The sequence below is a fragment of the Mus caroli genome, unplaced genomic scaffold (assembly GCF_978045245.1).
Source record: "Mus caroli unplaced genomic scaffold, Mus_caroli_1 scaffold_8, whole genome shotgun sequence".
Classification (NCBI taxonomy): domain Eukaryota; kingdom Metazoa; phylum Chordata; class Mammalia; order Rodentia; family Muridae; genus Mus; species Mus caroli.
The window spans coordinates 55,649,679-55,672,388 of record NW_028227263.1 but is presented as its reverse complement, the minus strand read 5'-3'; the positions used below and the strand labels follow the sequence as shown (position 1 = coordinate 55,672,388).

The 22,710-nt window shown below is 38.7% G+C and overlaps 1 protein-coding gene and 1 non-coding gene across 6 annotated transcripts in view; one reads left to right on the top strand and one right to left on the bottom strand.

The window, feature by feature from the left end:
* The window catches only part of Dlg2 (discs large MAGUK scaffold protein 2), a 2,003,181-nt gene that overhangs the window by 357,198 nt on the left and 1,623,273 nt on the right, over window positions 1-22,710 (top strand). The gene's annotated exons all lie outside the window — the stretch shown is intronic.
* On the bottom strand, window positions 6,506-6,636 carry LOC115031651 (small nucleolar RNA SNORA17). The gene has a single exon (XR_003837320.1). It is a non-coding gene; the product is annotated as a small nucleolar RNA SNORA17 (small nucleolar RNA).

Genomic DNA, 22,710 nt, shown 5'->3' with positions numbered 1-22,710 from the left:
CTGCAAAAAGTGATATTTTGGCTTCATCTTTTCCAATTTGTATCCCTTTGATCTCCTTTTGTTGTCGAATTGCTCTGGCTAGGACTTCAAGTACAATGTTGAACAGGTATGGAGAAAGTGGACAGCCTTGTCTAGTCCCTGGATATTTTCTTTTCTTTAAAGGATTTTTTTTCTAAAGTTAAATTTTTTATCATTTTTATGAAGAAATTGAAAGGTCAGTTTGAAAAGAAATATCAATTTACTATTTTTTTTCAGAACAGAAGTATTTTTTTAATTAGGTATTTTCTTCATTTACATTTCAAATGCTATCCCAAAAGTCCCCCATACCCTCCACCCCACTCCCCTACCCAGCCACTCCTACTTCTTGGCCATGGCGTTCCCCTGTATTGAGGCATATAAAGTTTGCAAGACTTAGGGGCCTCTCTTTCCACTGATGGCCTACTAGGCCATCTTCTGCTACATATGCGGCTAGAAACACGAGCTCTGGGGTACTGGGTAGTTCATATTGTTGTTCCACCTATAGGGTTGCAGACCTCTATAGTTCCTTGGGTACTTTCTCTAGCTCCTCTATTGGGGGCCCTGTGTTCCATCCAATAGCTGACTGTGAGCATCCACTTCTGTGTTTGCCAGGCACTGGCATAGCCTCACAAGAGACAGCTATATCAGGGTCCTTTCAGCAAAATCTTGCTGGTATATGCAGTGGTGTCAGCATTTGGAGGCTGATTATAGGATTAGATATTTTCTTCATTTACATTTCAAATGCTATCCCCAAAGCCCCCTATATCCTCCCCCACCCTGTTCCCCAACCCACCCCCTCCATATTTACCTTTCAAATGTTATCCCCTTTCCTAATTTCCCCTCTAAAAACTGCCTATCCCCTCCCCCCTACCCTGTTCCCCAACCCACCCATTCCCATTCCTGGTCCTGGCATTCCCCTATATTCGGTCATAGAGCCTTCACAGGACAAAGGGCCTCTCCTCCCATTATGACTGACTAGGCCATCCTCTGCTACAAATATAGCTAAAGCCACAAGTTCCATCCTGTGTTTTCTTTGATTGGTGGTATAGTTCCAAGGAGCTCTGAGGGTACTGGTTAGTTCACATTGATGTTCCTTCTATAGGGCTTCAGTCCCCTTCAGATCCCTGGGCATATCTCTTGCTCCTTCATTGGGGATCTTGTGCTCTGTCCAATGGATGACTGTGAGCATCCATTTCTGTATTTGCCAGGCACTGATAGAGCCTCATAGGAGACAGCTATATCAGGCTGCTGTCGGCAGGCTCTTGTTGGCATATGCCTAGTGTCTGGTTTGGTGGTTGTTTAAGGGGTAGATCCCCAAGTGGGACAGTCTCTGGATGGTCATTCCTTCAGGCTCTGCTCTGAACTTTATCTCTGTAACTCCTTCCATTGCAGAATTCTATTGTCTGCAACATAAAATGATGTCCAGCCATGTTACATATCATGTTAATGAGAGGTCTATTTCCAGGACATGACACCTAGGAAAGCCAACTTAGAAGATGAAATTATTTTTGCTCATGGTTTCACATGTTTTAGCCTATAGCTCCATGTCTCTGAGTGTGTGATGATGCAGAATATCACAGTGGAACAGAAAGCCAGTTTTCAATGCTTGACACTTGGTGGCTAAAGGGGGCATTTTCTCTAAAACACAAGGATTACTAAGTCTCCAAAAGCTAGCAGGAGGAAATAATTTAAAAGGCTATATTATAGGGATATTAGAAATGAGCAAACAAGATTGGTCAAATGCTCTTATAAATATGTTTGATACTATAAAATAAAATTTGCATTTGATGACTGTACAAGTATAGGTAGAAAAATCCTATACCAGCAATAAGAAATTATATAAAGTAATCAAATTAGATACACAGTCTAGATCTGCAAAACACAGTATTTTATGTGAAAAAGATGATTAAATGGACTTTTAAGAATAGAGTACATGCTATTGAAGTAAGTGTAAGTGAAAAACAATGTGATTTTTTTAAAGCATTGGCAACTTTGTGTTAGTATAACATCAAATAGTCTAATATGTGGAAAATAAATGAGGCAAGTGAAAAGGATAAATACACAGTGAGTAACCATAAATATATTGGAAAATTCATAAGAATATTCATGAGTAGCAACAGCAAAAAAAGAGAGGCTGACTGGCTGTACTAATATTAGAAATACTGGACTCAAATGCAGGAAGCATATTGCTACGAATGGTGAGGTACATTTCACAATGGTAAAGAGAAGAGAGTCTGTAGCAGATTCCGCTGAATTTGCCGAATTTCCCCCGATAAGGGGAAGGAACATGATCCAGAAATCCCAAAGTATTAGTGAAGATGTCACTAATAATGATTAAGGAGATTTGAATCCGACTGTAACAGAAGGTGATCTATAAACTCCTGTCTCTTCGACCCTGAGCTGTAGAATGTGTTTATGCTTTTCCTCTGATTTGCCTCCTGTAATTCTCATGTGTGGGGTGCTTTGTTATTTTTTTCTTCTTAAAATTCCTTTGGCCATCTTCTTCATCCTGCAAAGTACAGTGAGATAAAATGCAGACCTCATTAGCCTATTTTGGTGGTCTTATCCTATTTAGTTTTTATTAGGTAGTCATTTGGTAAACATTTATTGAGACCCTATTATATTCTGAGTATTTTCTTTTCTTTTATAGGTAGAGATGTGAGGTAGGGAATCATAGCTTATGCTACCATAAAACTCTATAATGAAGAATGACCTTGCTGGGCATGAACCACCATGCTTTGTACTAAGTACTTTTCTATATGTAAATGTACAACAGGGAGTTAAACTCCAGGCATCAGGAAATGAGGTGATAAAAAAAAAAACAAAACAAAAAAACAAAAACGAGAGTATGCCAGATAATGATAAATGCAATGGATAAATTATGGTAGAATTAGGGAATGAATTTAAGAAGTATAAGAAAACTTTGTAGAAAAGATGTCACTTCTGACAAAGGAAAGAAAGGTATCACTTTTAAACAGATGAGGAAATTGTCTTGGATAAGGAATGTTTAAAATAAGGTGCATATCTGCTAAGTATTTGAAGGAGGTAGGGTATCAGGAGTTAGGAGAAAATGATAGTTGCAGATGAAGAGGGAGGTAGTGGGGAATAACATCCTGTAGGATTCTGGCTGTCTCTACATGCACTTGGAATTTCTCCTGTATGGGAAAGGGAGCCAGGGAGGGGGCAAGTGAGCACAGAAGACAAAACCTGACACACTGTATGGCCTCACCATGGCTGCAATGTGGAGACCTGACACATTGTATGGCCTCACAATGGCTGCAATGTGGAGATTAACTTTCTTATCTCTTGAGATAGCTAACAAAGAATTATTCAAGTCAGACAGAAAAACATTTGCAGATTTATTGGCCTGCCCTGAATGCTGGATTTATGTGTTAATGGCTTTTATATGCTCTGTTAGTGTTCCTTTGAGATATTCAGCAAGATCATTGACATTCAACCATTGAAAAATGTGTTTGTAAAGAGTCATATATCTACTGCGTTACTATATAAAATAACTATTGTGTATTTTTGGTTAATGAAATAACAGGCTAAGCCAAGTATCCACTGAGCTGTACAAAATAATATTTTCTTATTTTGCATTTTTCCAGATAACTTTAGGTTAAAGACAGGTAATCAATATAAAAAATTTTGTCTACAGTTTATTTATTTATAAGTTATCATTTTCTATCTTTAGGGGTTCTAGTAATTTTCCCAAGTGATTGATTTTCACCAAGGAGATTCAGAAACCTGTCTTTTATTGAGTAACTTTCTTCCTTTTTATTAGTTCTCTGAGAATTTTGTACAATGTATTCTGATCATGGTCATCCCTCTTCTTTAGCTCCTCTCAGACCTACCCACTCCACTACCTATGCAGTGTTGTGTATTCTTCTTCTTTTCCTCCAATCAAGTCCAGTTGGTGCTGTCCATATACTTGTGAATGTATATTTTCACCTAGATCATGGTCAACCTACCAGAATCAACGCCTTTAATGAAAATGGATTTTTGCTCTCTCAGAAGGTATCAATCACAATAGCTCCTTAGCTTTGGTGGGGACTTCACACCCACCACACTGGGATGTTTTTCTGGCTTGAGCTTGTCTTGCCTTTGTCTTAGGCGTGGATTGTCATAGCTGCTGTGTGAGTTCATAGGTGTAATTGTCCTGCTGGGTTTGAAAAACATGTCATCCACCACTTCTGGATCTCACACAGAGATCTGTTTCCTCTTTATTAATAATCTCTGAGCCTTGGAAGGAGGGGGTGTTCATAGAGTAACTTTTATTCCAGCTATTAGCTTTTCTGCTTGTCCTTCTATAACAAGGCATGTCATGGAATAGTTTTAACTTCTAGACATTCCTGAACTGACTGAGTACCCTTCTTCTTAGCACCCTTTTGTTCTTTGCACCAGTCTGAAGCAGAAGCTTATGTATCTAAATGGAACAGCTGATATGAAGATTTAATAAAGCAAAGACTTTTAATCCTAAACACATGATTTATCTTTATGCTATTACAGGTAATCTCCTGCTTTATGAATCATGTTAGTCCTGGCTCTTTTTTTTAAACTAGTTAAAAACTAAAATAACTCCTTCTTCTCCTTCTCCTCCTCCTCCTCCTCCTCCTCCTCCTCCTTCTTCTTCGTTCCTTGTGAATTTCACATCATGCACCCCAATCCTACTCATCCTCCCTTTCCTCATACCTGCCCTCCACCCTTGCGTATTCCCCTCAACAGAGAAAAATAATCTCATTGTGGAAGCTATAGTCCTGTCACAGTGTGTCCCACAGTATACTCTTTACCCACACAGCTTTGCTTGTGAATGCTAATTGCAGTGACTTCTTAGTCTGGTATGAGGCCTCTAGCTTCTGTTACTCTATAAATACCGGAACCTCACTGGGACTCGCTCAGGTATCCTGTTGTTGCTCTGTGTCATATAGTTTTGAATCTGTAGGATGGGCCCTTTTATGCACTCTAGCAATTAATTAATGGGCTGGATGTTGGGGTGGGCCAATTCAAAGCCTGGATCAGTAGACTGAGTTGGTCAGTCTACTGGCTCTGCTGCCTTCACATCCTTGAGGCCAGCTCACTCACAACCCCTGCAATCAGTGCCAACTCTACTCTGCTGCCCAGGTGAGATGTAGGGCCTGCTCTCCCAAGTGTTGCATCCAGTGAATTACATGGCCACTTCTCCCACTCCAATGATCTCAGTGCTAGCTCTATTGCCTGCCATAGGTGGCAAGGGAGGGGAGAAGAGCATTTCTCCCTCATTCCTTGCCACAGCCCAGCTGCCAAGAGTAGGGCTGGCTCTCTTGCACTCCAACTCAACTGCAATGTCCATATCGAGGGCCAGCTCTACTCTGCTGACCAGGGAGGATACAGGTCTAGTTCTCCTACTCTGATGACCTTGGGGCCAGCTCTCCTGCCTGCTGTAGGTGATAAGTGGCAATGGGAGGGGGGCATCTCTTCATTATCCATGTCAAGTGATGAGGACAGCTCTCCCAGACTCATGCTCTCAGAGCTGGCTTGCTTGTGCCCCATCAGAAAACAGCTCAATGTGGTACTCAGATGAGTGGTAGGGCATGCTCTGCCAAGTGTTGTAGGTGGTGAGGGGCAGGGCCATCTCTCTTGCTCTCATGTCCCCAGGGCCAGGTTTCGCACCTACTATAGGTAGTGTGCAGTGAGAAGGGCAGAGGGTTTCTTTCTTTTGTTCATACCACCACACAGGAGAGGAGGAGTAGTGCTCTCCCATGCTAACATCTTCTGTGCTGTCTCATCTACAGCTTCCACAATGTGTGGGGCTGCTCTTCTGAGTACTGCAGCTGGCTAGGGGCAGGGTCAACTCTCCTGCTCATACTCCCAGGGCCAGATCTCCCATACAGCTCTCAGGCAATAACATGTTCCTGGGCTATAGCCCAGACCACCTGGTCTTTAGTAGTAACAGACCCAGACATGCCTTCCCCCCGCCCCCGCCAGTGATAGTACAGGCCAGGACCCAACCATGGTTCCAGGTGGCATCTCTGACTACTCACATCAGGCTGTTCCTCATTACCCTCAAGTCTCCAGTTCTGCCCCTCTTTATTGTGCCCGCATCCTTCTATTTCTCCACTGCTTATTTAGTCCTCTTGGTGGCACCTAGGGTCTCTGAATGTCAGGGGTCATCTCAGGAGTGGTCTTAGGAAATATGGCACTGGGCAGGGGTCATCTCAGACATGGTCTGTCCCTCCAGATCTGTGTGGCACTGAACTGGTAGTCATCTCAGGCTAACTCCCTGCCCAGGCCCCAGAGCTAATCTGAGGGTTGTTTGGGGGCTTTATTCTTTCTTTACCTGGTAGTGCCTGAGTGGCCCCATGTGAGGGTTCTCTGTCTTAGGCTCATTCCTGCCCAGTGATTGAGATCTCAGGTAGGGTTCTTGTAGTCTCTGGCTTGTTCCTGCCCTGGGATTCCATTTGGGTCTGAATGGTGCTGATTTCACTGAAGGCCACCTTTTTTTTCATGTATTGTTGGGCTATTAAGCCATTCAGATGTCCACAGGTCAGAACACTGAGCATAACATAACTCTCTCCTCTCTGACACTTACTGATGCACATGTGACATAGCAGCCACTGCTACAATGCCCCTAGGGGCAATAGTCCTGGTCTAGAGTTCTATCAGCAGATGAATTGATAAAGATAATGTGGAACTTCACTCATCTAAAAAGAGAAAGGAGATCATGAAACCTGCATTAAGCAACATAAGCCAGTCTAAAGACAACTGGTATGTGTGTGTGTCTGTGTGTGTATGTGTGTGTGTGTAGTGTGTGTGTGTGTGTGTGTGTGTGTGTCTATGTGTCAATAGTCAAACAGGAACAAAAAAATCTTTAATGTCAGGAGTGAGGGGAATAAAAGGAGAAACAATGACCTACAAGTGACATGAAAGCAGAAGAGAGATCCTGATAGAGGAATGAGACCGAGAGGGACATCAGAGGGAAGTCAAGGAAGAGAGTCAATGAAAATAAAGGATGTATGAAAATTCATTAACAAATCCCATTACTTTACATGCTTTAAATCCTAGTAAGAAACAAATAGAAAAACTTGTAAGATATGGGTGAGCTTGGAGATAAGTCTTAGAGAAAGAAAGGAATTTTACAGTGTATGACATCTGATTTTGGAGAAAGCAGGTAGCAAGGTCATCTGCAGAGGGTGAAGGACAGAATCTTGATGAGTAAGTGAGGGCTTATAATAGCCACATAGAGTGTTGGAAAAGGAGCTGTCAAGAGACAACTCAAAGGGTTGCTGTGCAGTTCTAAAAGCCTAGAAGAGGTTGGAATCCTTGTCACCCTCTCATCCAGTGATAGCCTTTCCTTCTCCTCCTGCTTGCATTTTCTTCATTTACAGTTTGATCAGGAAATGATTTTCCAGTAAATTGATAGTCTTATTTTAGGCAACAAGAAAAACAAAGCCTTGTTTTTCAAGCAGCTAAGTTAAATCTGCTTGCAGTTTTAGGCTCAAATAAAATTAATTAGTATTCTCATGGAAGTACCACATTTTCGTTATTATAAAGGTAGAGAAGAACAAAGAAGGCAGAACAATATTTCTCCCTGAGGAGCGGTTGCTGATGCAGTTTCAGTTATTTGGATACTTTCCCTACACACGGTTACCTGTGTGTGCTCCCTTACTTTAGAGTGGGGTTAATCGTATGTAAAATGTTTGCATGTTGTTCTTTTCAACTTCTTAAGGTATATAATTGTTTCTTTTCTTGTTATAAACACAATTTAGTCATGAAAAAAATTTTAAATTCAAAAAAGCACAAAGATGGAAACAGAAATCTTTTGTAATGCTATCACACTGAGATAATGACCCAGCTGCTAAGAGTTCTGACAAGGGCTTTCATGTTACACTCCAGAAAACATTTCCTGCCACATTTCCACTAATATGTGATCCCAGCTCTTCCTCCACACTGAATTTGAACACATTCTGCCATAACTAAATTTTCCCCAGAGAAATGCATATAAGTACAACAGTACAAACCAGCTAAGGACCCCCATTGGCAGAGATAATCACTCAGTAAAATACTTGCAAACAAAATCCAAGAAGTTATCAAAAAGATCATCCATCATGATAAAGGAAGCTTAATCCCAGAGGTTCAGGAATTTTTCAAAATACAAGTATAATCTATCATATAAACAAACTGAAAGACAAAACCATATGATCATCTCATTAGAAACAGAAAGACCTTTGACAAAATCCAACGCCCCTTCAAAATTAAAGTCCTAGAGTGTTGAGGGATACAAGGGACACACCTCAACATAATAAAGGTGGTTCTTAGCAATTCCATAGCCAACATCAACTTAAATAGAACAAAACACAAAACAATTCACTAACATCAGGAACAAGAAGTTTCCCACTCTATTTATATCTATTCAATATAGTACTTGAAGTCTTAGCTAGAGGAATTAGACAATTGAAGGAAATCAAGAGAATACAAGTTGGAAAGAAAGAAGTCAAATTATCTTTTTCAGACTATATGATCAAGTACATAAATGACCCTAAAATTCTGCTGGGAAACTCCTTCAACTGGTCAAAAGATCTGAATCTTTTCAAAGTAGCTACATACAAAATTAACTCTCTCCTCTCTCTCTCTCTCTCTCTCTCTCTCTCTCTCTCTCTCTCTCTCTCTCTCACACACACACACACACACACACTCACACACACACACACACACACACACACACACACACACAATCAACATCCTTCCTATATACAAACAACAAACAGACTGAAAAAGAAATCAAGGAGACACACTCCCACAATAGCCTTACATAATATAAAACATCTTGCAGTAACTCTAATTAAGCAATTGAGAAATTTGTGTGATAAAAAAATTAAGACATTGGATAAAGGAATTGAAGAAGAAATCAGAAGATGGAATTACCTCCCATGCTCATGGAACAGTATGGTTATTATATTAAAAAAGGCCATGTTAAAAGCAATCCACTGATTCAATGCAATCTCCAAAAAAATTTATCACAGATCTTGAAAGAACAAATTTCAGCTGTATATGGAAACACACACACACACACACACAATCAAGGTAGTTAAAACTATCCTGAGTAATAAAACAACTACTGTAGGTACTACCTTGCCTCAATTCAAATTGTATTACAAAACTACAGTAATACAACCAGTATGGTATTGGCACAAAAACAGACATGTCAATGAAATCAAATTGAAGACCCACACATTGTGACCACCTGATTTTGGATAAGAAAGCCAGACCTACACACTGTACTAAAGAGAGCAGCTTCAGCAAATGGTGGTGTTCCAACTAGATAGATGCATGTAGAAGAACCCAAATATCCATATTTATCTATGGATAAGAAAGTCAGAAATACACACTGGATTAAAAAGAGCATCTTCAACAAATGGTGGTATTCCACCTGGATAGATGCATGTAAGAAGATCTTTTCATACTGCACAAAACCCAACTTTACATAGATAAAAGACCTCAACATAAAGCCAAAAACACTTCAAATGATAGCCAAGAAAGTGGAGAATAGCCTTGAACTCATTGGCACATAAAAGAACTTTCTGACACTAAGGTCAACAATCAATAAATGTGACCTCTGAAACTGAGAAGAGTTTACATGGCAAAGAACACAATCATTTGGATAAATTTGCAGCCTACAGGATGGGAAAAGACCAACTATACATCCAATAGAGGGCTAATATTCACAATATATAAAGAAATAAAAGTCTAGATATCAAGAAAAAAATCCAGTTAAAATGGGGTCAGATCTAAACAGAGATTAGTGCTTTGATTGGATTCCTGAGTGTGTGAATTGGGGGTGGGAGGGACAGTCTCTGTATCTACATCTATTTCTTATACCTTTTTGGGGCTCTTTTCCTTCTCTTTGTTTTGTCCTGTTCTGATTGTTAGTTTGGGGTTTTTAAAAATATTATATTTTATTATTATCCCTTAGAAGCTTTTTTGTTTTCTAATGAAAGACAGGAATATATCTGATATATCTGACATAAATATATCTATATATATTCATACATACATACATATACACATACATACATATGTACACATATACACATACATATATGTGTATATGTGCATGTGGATCTGGATGGGAGGGTATGTTGGGAGGAACAGGGAGGAGGAGATGGATGGAATCTATATTATCTGAGAAAAAAAGCTATCTTCAATTAAAAGGCTTGAAACAGAAAGTGGAGAGAAGTTTGAAGTCTGTTAGATGGTATCACACAATGATTTTTTATGTTCGTTTGAAACGGACAGAGCATCATGAAGTACACTGTCATCATGAACATAGAAACTATTCTTTGTCCTCTGCTCTTGCTTTATACCTCATAGCTGGCTTCTGTCAATTATCACATCCTTCCAGCAGGTGTGGGCCTAGGAGCTGGTGGGGAAGAAGTTTGGAGCAGTGTACTTACCTCAAACACCAGGAGTATTTTCTGTGTGTATCCAACAGTATTCTAAGTGGTTTACATAAATTAATTTTATATAATTACCCCTAAAAACAAAGACTTGAATGGCATCACTATTTCCACCTAGAAGAGTAAAAATTAAGGTAAAAAAAAGGTTTAAATAATTTGCTAACATCACATTCTTTCAGTGAGCTAGTTTCATAGACAGGTAGTCTAATCTAGACCCTTGCCTTGCACATTTCATGTAGATGTGTCAATCACATGTTCTCTTTGAATTCTTTAACAGTTGTAACTGATCTTTGCTCATTAAAACAATTTATATGGCTGTGCAATATCTAGTTATAAAGATAACTAAGATGTTTATCTTTACCTGGTTTTTACTTTTTTAAAATTTTTTTGTTTTATTTTATTTTTATTTTTTTTACAGCCCTGGGGACTGACCCAGGGATTTGAACATACAATAAAGCCAAGTGCTCTATCACTGAGATACAGCCCTATCCCTTACATCAGTGGCCTTTATCCTATGAGTCATGATCCCTTTGGGGGTCTCATATCAGATATTCTGCATATCAGATATTTACATCATAACAATTCACCAGCAAAATTAGACTTATGAGGTAGCAATGTAGTAAATTCCTTATTGGGGTCACTACAACATGAGGAACTGTATGAAAGGGCCATAGAATTAGGAGGGTTGAGAACTGCCTTAGATTATCTTTTTGACATTGCTTAAGACTTGGTTAAGACCATTTAATTTTCATTCATACCTTAAATTCAACATCGAACCTTCATTACACATTCCTTCCAAATTCTTTTTAGCCTCTAATTCTTTGAAAAGAGCTTATGCTTTTCCCTGTACTGTGGGTTCATCACAGGTTCTCTTTTCTGTCTTTAGGTTTTCTTCTTCTTTTTTAATTAGATATTTTCTTTATTTACATTTCAAATGCTATCCTGAAAGTTCCCTATACCCTCCCTCCGCCCTGCTCCCCTACTCACCCACTCCTGCTTCTTGGCCCTGGCATTCCCCTGTCCTGGGGCATATAAAGTTTGCAATACCCAGGGACCTCTCTTCCCAGTGATGGCCGACTAGGCCATCTTCTGCTTCATATGCAGCTAGAGGTACAAGCTCTGGGGTTACTGGTTAGTTCATATTGTTGTTCCACCTATAGGGTTGCAGACCCCTTCAGCTCCTTGGGTGCTTTCTCTAGCTTCTCCATTGGGATCCCTGTGTTCCATTTTATAGATGACTGTGAGCATCCACTTCTGTATTTGCCAGGCACTGGCATAGCCTCATACAAGACAGCTATAACAGGGTCCCTTCAGCAAAATCTTTCTGGCATATGCAATAATGTCTGGGTTTGGTGGCTAATTATGGGATGTATCCCCGGGTAGGGTATTCTCTGGATAGTCCATTCTTTCGTCTTAGCTCCAAACTTTGTAACTCCTTTCATGGGTATTTTGTTCCCTATTCTAAGGAGGAATGAAGTATCATTATAATCTCATCTTCTCAATTTTTATGATATGGCCATCTTGTTACAGGTCTGTCTTGCTCTTTCAAATTTCCAGGTTCTTTTAATAAGATTTTACTCCTGCATTGTTAAAATTGTATATAGTTCTTTTAAACCTTTAAACATTTTTAGTTCATATATAAAGCAATGAGTTTAATTGTGATGCATTTTTTACTCTCATACATGTGTATCATATTTTATCCCTAATTATCTCTACTTCCCTCCTCTGCCCTCCTTATCTTTTGTTCCTTTTCTTTCTTTCTTTCTTTCTTACTTCCTTCTTTCCTCCCTCCTTCCCTCCCTCCCTCCCTCCCTCCCTCCCTCCCTCCCTCCCTCCCTCCCTCCCTCCCTCCCTCCCTTCCTTCCTTCCTTCCTTCCTTCCTTCCTTCCTTCCTTCCTTCCTTCCTTCTCTCCTTCCTTCTCTCCTTCCCTCCCCCATCTCCTCTTCCTTTGCTCATTCATTAATTTTTAATTTTTTCCTGGTGGGTCTTATGTGGCTCAGACAGGACTCCTACTCACCCCATAGACGAGGCTGGCCTTGAACTTCTAATATCTTTTGTCTTCTTTCATCTTCTTGGTGCTGAGATTTCTGGGTTCTACTGCTCTACTCAACTCTCCTCCTTTTTCTTGCCCACCCATCTCCACAAATAGTCCTTCTTTCTGTTTTAACATCACATATACTCATTGCTATGACTGCTCCTCATCCCTTCTTCCTGTAGGCTTTCTCCATCTCTCTCATAGTCCCTGTTCCACTTTTGTGTCATGTGTATATTTAAAAGTAAATTCCAGAAATAACAAAAAAATCATTTTTGCCCTTCTAAGTCTATCTTACTTTGTTTAAAATTATGATCTCCATTTTCATCTTTTCTCTTTCAAATATTATAGCTGTATTCTTCTTTATAGCCCAGTAAAACCTTGGCTGGCTATTGTTTTTGCTATTGTGAATAGTATTGCTGTAAATATAGACTTGCAAGTATCTCTGTGGTATGCTGACTTATCATCCTTTTAGTCTTTACCCAAGAGAGATACAGCTGTACAATATGGCAGTGTTTTATTGTTTACATAGTTTGAGGAATATCTATACTGTTTCCATAGTGACTACAGCAGTTATGTTACTACTGTATGAGGGGGCTCTTTCTCCATATCATTGCTATATTTGTTATTTGCATCAATATCAGCCCTTATGACTCCATTGAAATGGACTCTCAATATAGCTTTGATTTGCATTTTCCTGATGGTTAAGGGTATTGACTTTTATCCTTTGATTATCAATTTATGGGTCTCCTTTTCAGTGATCTGTATTTCATGGAGACAGCAGATGTTCTCATAGTGTAGTTAATCCAATAAGCTAGCTTGTAACTTTTAATTAAATAGTTAAGGTAGCTTATGTTTAGGGCTATAATTGAAAGTAATTTGCCAATTTTTACAATTTGGGGCATTTTTCTGGTTGGTTGGATTATAATTTTTTGTTTTCTTTCTTTTGATGAAATAAAAATGAAAGGCCATAAAATAGGATAGGGAGGGAATAGAAGGTGATTTCAGGATGATTTACAGAGGGGCAAATATGGTCAAAACATACTGTATGAAATTCTCATAGAATTAATAGAAAACAAAAATAAAAAAGCATATTTAAAACTAAATAAATAAATTGGGAAAAATGATCAAATGCCCCCACAAACAATCAAACAAACAAGCAAACAGGAAAACAGAATGGTCAAGAATATTATGGAAAGGAAAGAGAGATTAAAAAGGCAAACATCAGCCTGCTGGTGGTGGCACATGCTTTTAATCCCAGCACTTGGGAGGCAGAGGCAGGCAGGTTTCTGATATTGAGGTCAGCCTGGTCTACAGAGTGAGTTCCAGGACAGCCAGGGCTATACAGAGAAACCCTGTCTCAAAGAAAAAAAAGAAAAGAAAGAAAGAAAGAAAGAAAGAAAGAAAGAAAGAAAGAAAGAAAGAAAGAAAGAAAGAAAGAAAAGAAAAGAAAAGAAAAGAAAAGAAAAGAAAAGAAAAGAAAAGAAAGGCAAACATAAAAAAATTTTACTGTGTAGGCAGGTTTTTAATTAAATTTAAGTATATTTAATTAAATTCTTTGACATGCATGATGACAAAACATAAGAATCTAAGTATTGTCTAAAATACGTAACTAAAGGAAACCAGGAAATTAACTTTTTGTTTAAAGAAAATAATTTGGATAGTCACTTTGATAGGCAAATTCTATCCACTTGTCTTAAAAGCTAAACTGATATTGCTTCAATAGATAACAATATAAACTTTTAAGAACTGTGTTTTAAAAATAGAAATATTATTTTCCTAAAAGTAAAGATTTGCTTATATAATGTATTGCTTGAATGTGTATGCATATATTCCTCTACAATGTGTATAAAAATACATATAATAATATATACTTATATATTAATTCTGAAGAGGGACACGGATGTGATTTGTATTTTAATGTTCAAAAAGTAAAACATTTTCATTCTTGCTAATTTTGTTTTCTATCTAATGTGGAGATACCATATTTTGTGTAGTTCAAAATACTCTTCTACATAAACTAAGGGCTGTGTCTTTTCTGTGACTACAGAGTTGCTTGTGGAAATTGGAAAAAACATTCTCCTTTTTGTGTTGTTTTCCTGACCCTGTCATGCAGGCTTCAGTTTTCCCGATCTCTCTTCATCTCTGTACTTCTCACCTAAACTCCTTGCCGTGTCTGTACACTCAAGTATGTTCCCAGCCCAGGGCTGTCACATTTGCCCCCTTTACTCATTTCCCACCTTGTTCAGGTACTTCAATATCTTCTTTCTGAAGAAGACTCCATTAGTCATATTATTTCACAGTGCTTCTTAAAAATCCTTTCAAGTTATTTTATATTATTTTTAGAAGGGTTTATTTTGGTTCATAGTTTTTTCATCCAAGAAATTGCTTTTTGCTTGAGGTGAGGGTAAAAGCACTATGGAAGGGTACTTACTGTGTGGTGGAGGAGGCTGTTTGCTTTACAGCAGGTGGGAAACAGAAAAGGCAAGAAGAGAACAGGGAAAAGATCTACTCTTCCAAAGAGTGCCGCAATGGTTACTTCCTCTACCTATGACCTGCACTCTGGTCGGCTCTTCCTCACTAGTGGATTCTAAAATCCTTGAGGACAGGTACTCTGCTTACTCCCTGTATACTGAGTCCTTATGATTGAATAGAAAGGAAATAAATGTGTCTACTGCCTTAGGTTTACATTTTATAAATTGTATTGACAAAAGTTATTAACAGGAGAAAAAGCAAACAAATCCATGAACATAGGTCATAGGAGAACTAAATGACAAGTACTTCTGGGTTATAGGGTCTTAGCTTTGTATATCATATTAGACTTTTCTCATTGTGACAAAAATAAAGTAACTGACAGTATTACTTAAAGCAAGGAAATACCTGTTTTGACTCAGTTTCAGAGATTTTGGTCCCTGGATAAGTCAGCATCATTGTTCATAGACTATAGCGAGGTACAGCATCATAGTGGGAAGACACAGAAAAGCAGAGTTAGGCACATCATAGTGACAAAAACTTAGAGATAGAGAAGGTCCTGGAACAAGATATGTTGTCTAGAGACAGTCTCACAGTGACCTACTTTCTTCAGCTGAGCCACCCTCCTAATATTCCCAGGGCCTCCTCAAAATAATGCCACTAACTAGGGATGGAGCCTCTGGGACACAAGCTTTCTGTGTGATACCACATATACAAACCACAGCATAAAACACCTTAGCCAAGGAAAACAAACCTGCTCAAAATTGAGATGGCCAAACTAAGAGGCCTGTGCTCTTTGAGGATATGTAAATCTGGGATGGGAAAGCCGTGAGAAAACTAATAGCAACAGAAAGGGATGGATTGAGGAAGGTTTGTCACATACATTCTTCTGATGTATCTCTGGGCTAAGAGTCTAGAATTGACTTCAATAAGTAAAAATCATCTCGATTTTTTTTCCTGTCGATAGGATGAAGGCAGAACACTTGCCTTTCATCTTCTTTTTCTCGATTGCCTTTAGCTCAAAATAATCCTTATGTCAACAAGACATATTTTAGGATGGCACACTCTGAGCCTCAGCACACAAAATATTTTCTTCCTTTATAGTGGTTCCACAAAAGAAATGAAAGTACTGAAGAAGAATATATTTTTCATTGGATTTGGTAAACATTTATGTCTTAAATTTCTTTTTGATCAGTAACCATCAGTAAAGAAATGATTAAGCACATAAAAGTTACTATAAAAGACTGAGCTGGTCGGTGGTTTGAACTTACAGCATCAAACAAGGCCAAGCAGCTTCTAAAAATAGATATTTCATCAGACTCATATTATGAGTCTGTTTACAAAGAATTCATGTTTGATTTATTCATTGCTCCTAATACCATTCTTGAAATTTTCATTTCAGCTCTTTGCAAAAAACAATCACATTCTTAACTCAGTCTCTAGTATGAAAATAGGTCACTGTGATAGGCCTGTCAGAATACAAATGTGTGGGGAATTGATATCTGGGGCTAGATCTGAATTGGCTGAGTTCTCATTGTGAAAATATTATAGAGCAATTTGTCTTACCATTAAATCTCTCTCTCTCTCTCTCTCTCTCTCTCTCTCTCTCTCTCTCTCTCTCTCTCTCTCCCCGCCCCCCCCCCCCATAATAGACTGCTAACCAGAACTGCCAGGCAAGAGGGGTTGGAAAATCTTAGACATAGATGTATTAGTGTATGCACATGTATTGTAGAATATTTCTTGACCTTTTTATAAGAAAGAAAACAAAACAAATTTTCTAATTAAAAAAATGTTATTCTATGAAAAATTGAAATACTCAAAGCTCTAGCTAAGACCTGTCACCTGCAGCTAAGGTCTTGGAGACTAACATAGGAAGGTCTAAGATTGCGGTGGACCTTGAGAAAGGGAAGAGATTGTCACAAGAAAAGAAGTGGGTCATTTTGAGTGACATTCTAGACTTAGCAAAGCTGCGAGGAAGTGGAAGCCAGGCCTGAGAGTTGGCGATGATATGTAGGTTTGAGAAAGTGATGCAGTGTCCAGTTGAAAGGATGAGGCAGTTGCAGAATCTGGAAAGAATATTGTATCTGTGGTAGTTATCTATGGTAAGGGAATACAGTTTGTAATACTCTTAAAGGATTTTCATGGTTGAGACTGGAGTAATTAACAAGGGTAAGGAGGCTGCTTCCAAAGGATAGGGCCCCAAAGGTTTTGTAGCAAAGAGACAGTCGTGGGAGTAAGAGGAGGGGAAATGTTTTACAGGAAGAACTCTCCATAGAACCTTCCAAAGGCATCCCAGGGAGTAAATGGCACAGCGTGAGCTGGGATGCTGTCTTTTCTGTTCTGATAGTCATGTAACTAAGTTATATGAGGAGATTCAAAGCAACAGATGGGTAACAGAACTATCTTCTCTTTATTTAGAAGGTTGAGGTATACTTTGATATGTAAGGGCAAACATGAATGAAGTAGGGAAGCCTACCTATTCATCTTGTAGCCAGTAAGGGGTTTTTTATCTTACTTGCTAATTTCATGCCTAAAATCTATAGAGGGGCAGCTGAGGTAGATGGCTTGAAGAGGTTTTGATTTGGTCTATTGTTGAACTTCTCTCTCATATTTAATAAAGAGAGCATTATAAAAGGTATTTGGTTATCTTTGGTGGCTTAAGAAGAGCATATCTTCTCCATATCTTACCTGTTCCCAAAGGTCCCTAATATAAATGCTTTGAGGCTTTATTCCCTTTTAGATTCTGAGAATTGAATCCAAGGCCTTGCACATACTAAGCATGGGCTCCATTACTGATTTAGTGCCAATAGTGCCGAGTCCCTGCTTTGAGAGTTTTTTTAAGAACAAATAGAGTAGTGCTGAACATTATTTTTGTTATCCTGGAATAACTGATTACCAAAAATTTTGACATTAGATGGGATTTTTCAAAAATAGATATGTTTCTCTCTCTCTACACTTTTCTGAACATTAGTGATGATCTTCCTGTAAGCCAGTACAATCAGGCTTCAAAGATCCATAAGTCAGCTGTGTAGGAAAAGATAAAATCAAGACTTAGACTGAGACAGGGGATTTTCCTCATGCTCATTGTCTTGCCTATGATGCTTCAGCCTTCATGATTTCTTAGAAATGGTGTCAGGTGCCATATTTGTGTGTGTGTGTGTGTGTGTGTGTGTGTGTGTGTGTGTGTGTGTGTATGTGTGTGTGTGTGTGCATGCATGTGTGTGTGTGAGCATCCAAATGTCCAGAGGCTTTATAAATTGTACTGTACAGCTCTAGAATATGAATTGCTAGCTCCCTATATTTTATCTTAGCTTTATCCATTTTATCCCTTTTCCTTTTATACAGACAGCCTTTCACTGGCTTTGGGTTATTTATTTTTTCTTTCTGTAAATTGGTGCAGGTGTGTTGTTTTTTGCTAACTATAAAGGCTGATTTGATAGAAGTTGTTAGGGTTAATTTTTTTATTCTCATTTCAGAGAATCCTATTATTTAAAACACTTGTTTGTTCTTCTCCTTAAAATTCAAACCTTGCCTTGTGTTTCTAGACCACCTGCACGGTGACAGGTCATTTCTGCAGCATCTAGGATCTCAGGAGCAACTCAATTGAAAGATCTGTGTGCTTCTCTATGAAAAGAGTCATGGAGATATTCTAATGATTTTTTTTTTTTACTTGAAAACACTTACTAGATTATGAATGAGTAGGTTGGTGGTAGAATGGAAATGAAAGAAAAGTCCAAAGAGAATTTAATGAACTGGAAAATTGCTTTTGTTGAGTAGATTGGATGAACTTTTTATTGCTTTAGTTTTGTTTGTTTACTTGCTTTTGTGTTCATCTTTTGATACAGGGTTTCTCTAAGGGGCCCCAGTTCTCCCCAAATGTTTTATTTAGACCAAATTTGCCTTGAACTCACAGAAAACCAACTGCCTCTGCCTTCTTGGTGCTGGGATTAAAGGTGTCACTAAAACACCTGGCTTCAGGATGAACTTTCAATGTCATTTATTCATTTACTCATTAATTTCTAAGTGGTTAACTTATTTCTCCACATGACCATGAAAATGAGACCCTACTCTGTGCTAGGTGCTGGGATTATAGCAGGCAACATAATACATACAGTTCTTTCATGGAGTTTATTTACTACCAGTGAGAGAGCTCACAAGTGACAAATAATACTTCTAGTAATTATTAAGACGAAAAAGTTTTGATGTTTTGAAAGACAATTGAAAGAAGAAACTTCCCAGTTCTCAAAGAAAGAGCAGAAGTGTTCATAAAATAGTGATGATTGAGATAAATCATTGCCATCATTCTTGGAAGTCTAAGCTAAAAGGACTCAATAGTTTTTGATTGGTCGATTGTTTCCCTGTGGCATAAGACTGCAGCCTTCCGAAAAGCGTTTGATTTTTCCTTTTTACCTAGTCAGTATTATACTGAACAGTGCACTTTTATACAATAGGGAGCAGTTTTCACTTTACACACCTGTTTTAAAAAAAGAGTCGCCATAGAGAACACTTGTTTTTGCAACTATTGTCTGGGCTAAGGTACAGTGGTCTGCATTAGAGGTAAAGCTATGCTTTGTGCAATTCGTGATAAATTCCCAATTCATGACTTGTACAATATATTGCTATTCTCTGTGCTGTTTCATGTTTGCAGGAGCACCCAGAACTCATTTTTCTCATCCCACAGCAGCTTAGTATCTGTTAACCAGCTCTTTCCCATTTCTCCCTTCTTCCTATCCCTCCATCCTCTACACCAATAGTTTCCTATCTAGGAATTCACCTTTTGGTTGATTACATATGAATGAGATCATGTGGTTTATATATGCATGTCTTCTTTTTTTTTCAGTTAATATGACCTTTGCTTGCATTCATGTCATAAGTTACATGATTTTATCCTTTGAGTGGTTGTACATAGGTGTCACATTTTCTTAGCTGTAATGTGATGGATATGAGCTGTTTCTATTTTCTTTAAAATATTTAGATGAAAACATGTAGAAAAATTCTCAGGATATGATAGGAAAGATTTGGGAGGGTTATGTTTCCTGCCACTTAGGAAAAATAAAGCAGAATTACCTAAAATATATCACACTAAAAAGCCATTGAGGTGAAATAAAATAACCAATGGAATTAAAGGACAACCTTTAAAGTGGAAGACTCATAAACCATATATCTGGTAGGGAATTTATATTTAAAACATGTAAGGAATTCAAACAACTTAATTAAAGAAAGAAGCCGACTTAGAGATGTGCAGAAGCTCCAAGTAGACATTTCTCTAAGGATATGTATAAATGGCTGAAAACATAGTCAACATCAGTGATCAGCAGGGACATGCAAATCAAAGCCACCATGAGATATCACTTCACTCTAGAGGCAAGTGCTAGCAAGGCTGTGGAGAGGAGGGATATTAGTGGGAACATATGTCAATGCAGTTACTGTGAAAAATAGTGGGGAGATTCCTCAAAAAGTTAAAAATAGACTCCATAAGATCAGCAATCCCATATGGCCAAAAAAAATGAAGTCAGTATGTTTAGCGACATTTGCACTGTCACAGTGATTACAGAGCTATTCAGGCTGCCCATGAAACAGACATACTCTTTGCCAGGTGATCCCAAGCAGAGGGAGGTCTTAGGAGAAAGACCAATGTCGAGCATGCATGGTGGCCATGATGATAAAGGTAGATATGTTGTGCCAGGAAAATGTTAGTGATCCCCCCAAAACAGACAGGAGCCTATCTGATGCTACTCACAGCAGGATCTTTATTCTATTTGAGCTAGCTAGCACCCCCCACACACACCAAACACACCACTGTTAGGCAGGACAGTTTTGGTGGTGGGGGAGCCCTGAATCAGGGCAAGACTATATAGTAAGCAGCAAGCAGGGAATATGTGTGCAAACATCTAATTGGAAAGTGACTATAGCCTTTAACATAATTGTCTGGTGCTGGGAGTCATATCATAAACTTAACTTCTGCATTGGTGGTCATTAGGCAAGGGGTGGGCTTGTAACCTGGGGTGCAGGTTTGTTGGGGGAATAACATGGAGACACTGGTCTTATTGAAACCTGGAAACTCTGGTCTTCTTAAGGATTAGTCTAGAGGCTGGAGCTAGGCTCAGGTTTTGTTGGAGCACCACTTGGAAACTAATGCTAGGTACCAGCCTGTTAGTTCATAGCTCAGGTTCTCTAAAATGGAGTCTGAACTTAAAAGATTTGGCATCTCAGATAGAGTGTGTATGGGACTGGAGGAGAGAAGTGGCATTTGGGGAACTCTTCATTCATTCAACAAGTACTTATTTGGTACCTACTGTGCAACACTGCAGGTACTTAGAACATGGAAAATATCAGGACAATTCAGCTCCCTTGTCTCTGATGCTTCTTTTTTAAAAATCTGTCTATCTATCTATCTATCTATCTATCTATCTATCTATCTATCTATCTATCTATTTATCTATCTATCTGAGTATAGAGGGTATGTGTGCTTTTGTTAAGGTTCCTGTGTGAAGATCAGAGGGCAACTTGTGGGAGTTGGTTCTTTCTACCATTAGAATTCTGGGGATTGCACTCAGGTTTTTAGGTTTGTATTTTAATCTGCTAAGTGAGTTTGCTTCTCACATCAAAACATTTCTGTGAATGGAGCATCTAAGTAGTTTGATAAGAATCTTAAAAGATAAACATTAATATCAGTTTGAAAAAACAGAATGTACAGAAATTGAATTTAGTTGAGTACTGGTAACTCAGTGTAAAAGCACTTGCCCTTTAGAATTGCAAGGATCTTATATTCCAAAAGTTTGTTTATACTAGAGAGAAACACCTTGTTCTGAGAGAATGGAGCTCGAGGTCATTGTAGTAATTGTTGGCCGACCCAGAACTATAAGCCACACACTCTAAATCCAAGTGCTTTCTTAGTGCTCCAGCAGCCCATGAGTATCTGTTGATTAACTCCATAGGCTAGCAGAAGGTTTGAGTACATATAGTGGGAGGCTAGGAGAGGGAGCACAGTTGAGCTTGTTTTTCACATAAGCCCTTTCATTAAAGACAAGAACAACTGAAGGACTCCCTCGTCTCACTCTCCCAGGAGAGCCCTTCTACCCTTCCCTTGTTTGCTATTGCCTATTTAGGTTACAAAGCCATTCAGCTGGGAATGTGCTGATTTTGTGGTTCACCCTGCACTAAGACCTCCCTTGTCCTCTGGTAACTGCTCTTATTTGACTGATAATTGCAAATCATCATATCATGTTAATGATATTAGTCCCTTAACTGAAATTCATTTTACCTGGCTCAGCAGACATTCTGCACATGTTATAGCTCCCAGATGGGAACCCTGGGGCTGATAACCCATGAAAATGTGGTCAGAATGGGCTTAAATGGAAAGAACACACAATGAGGCTCACTTAACACTGAAGTTTTAAATTGAGAAACTGCATTCAAAAGTGCTTACTTACAATAGGTCTTTATCAGGATTCTGAAGGATCACTGTCAAAGTGTTGTATATATCCTTTGGCACAAGTTTTAGCTATCTGCACAATGCTATCTTAGCACATAGTTGGACAGCTAATACAGAATGCAGAAGAAGGTGGTAATTGGAATATAGTCATTTTAGCCATGTGTGCTTATGAGGTTATGATGTCATTTGTTAAGTGTGAGCACCCGACTTGCCAAACAGGATCCTTCCACACCCGTTTATTGGGAGAGCCTGATTGCAGAAGCGAAAAGACCCTGAGCCCAGAACTGGTGCTGCTTATATAGGCCTAGGAGAGGCGTGT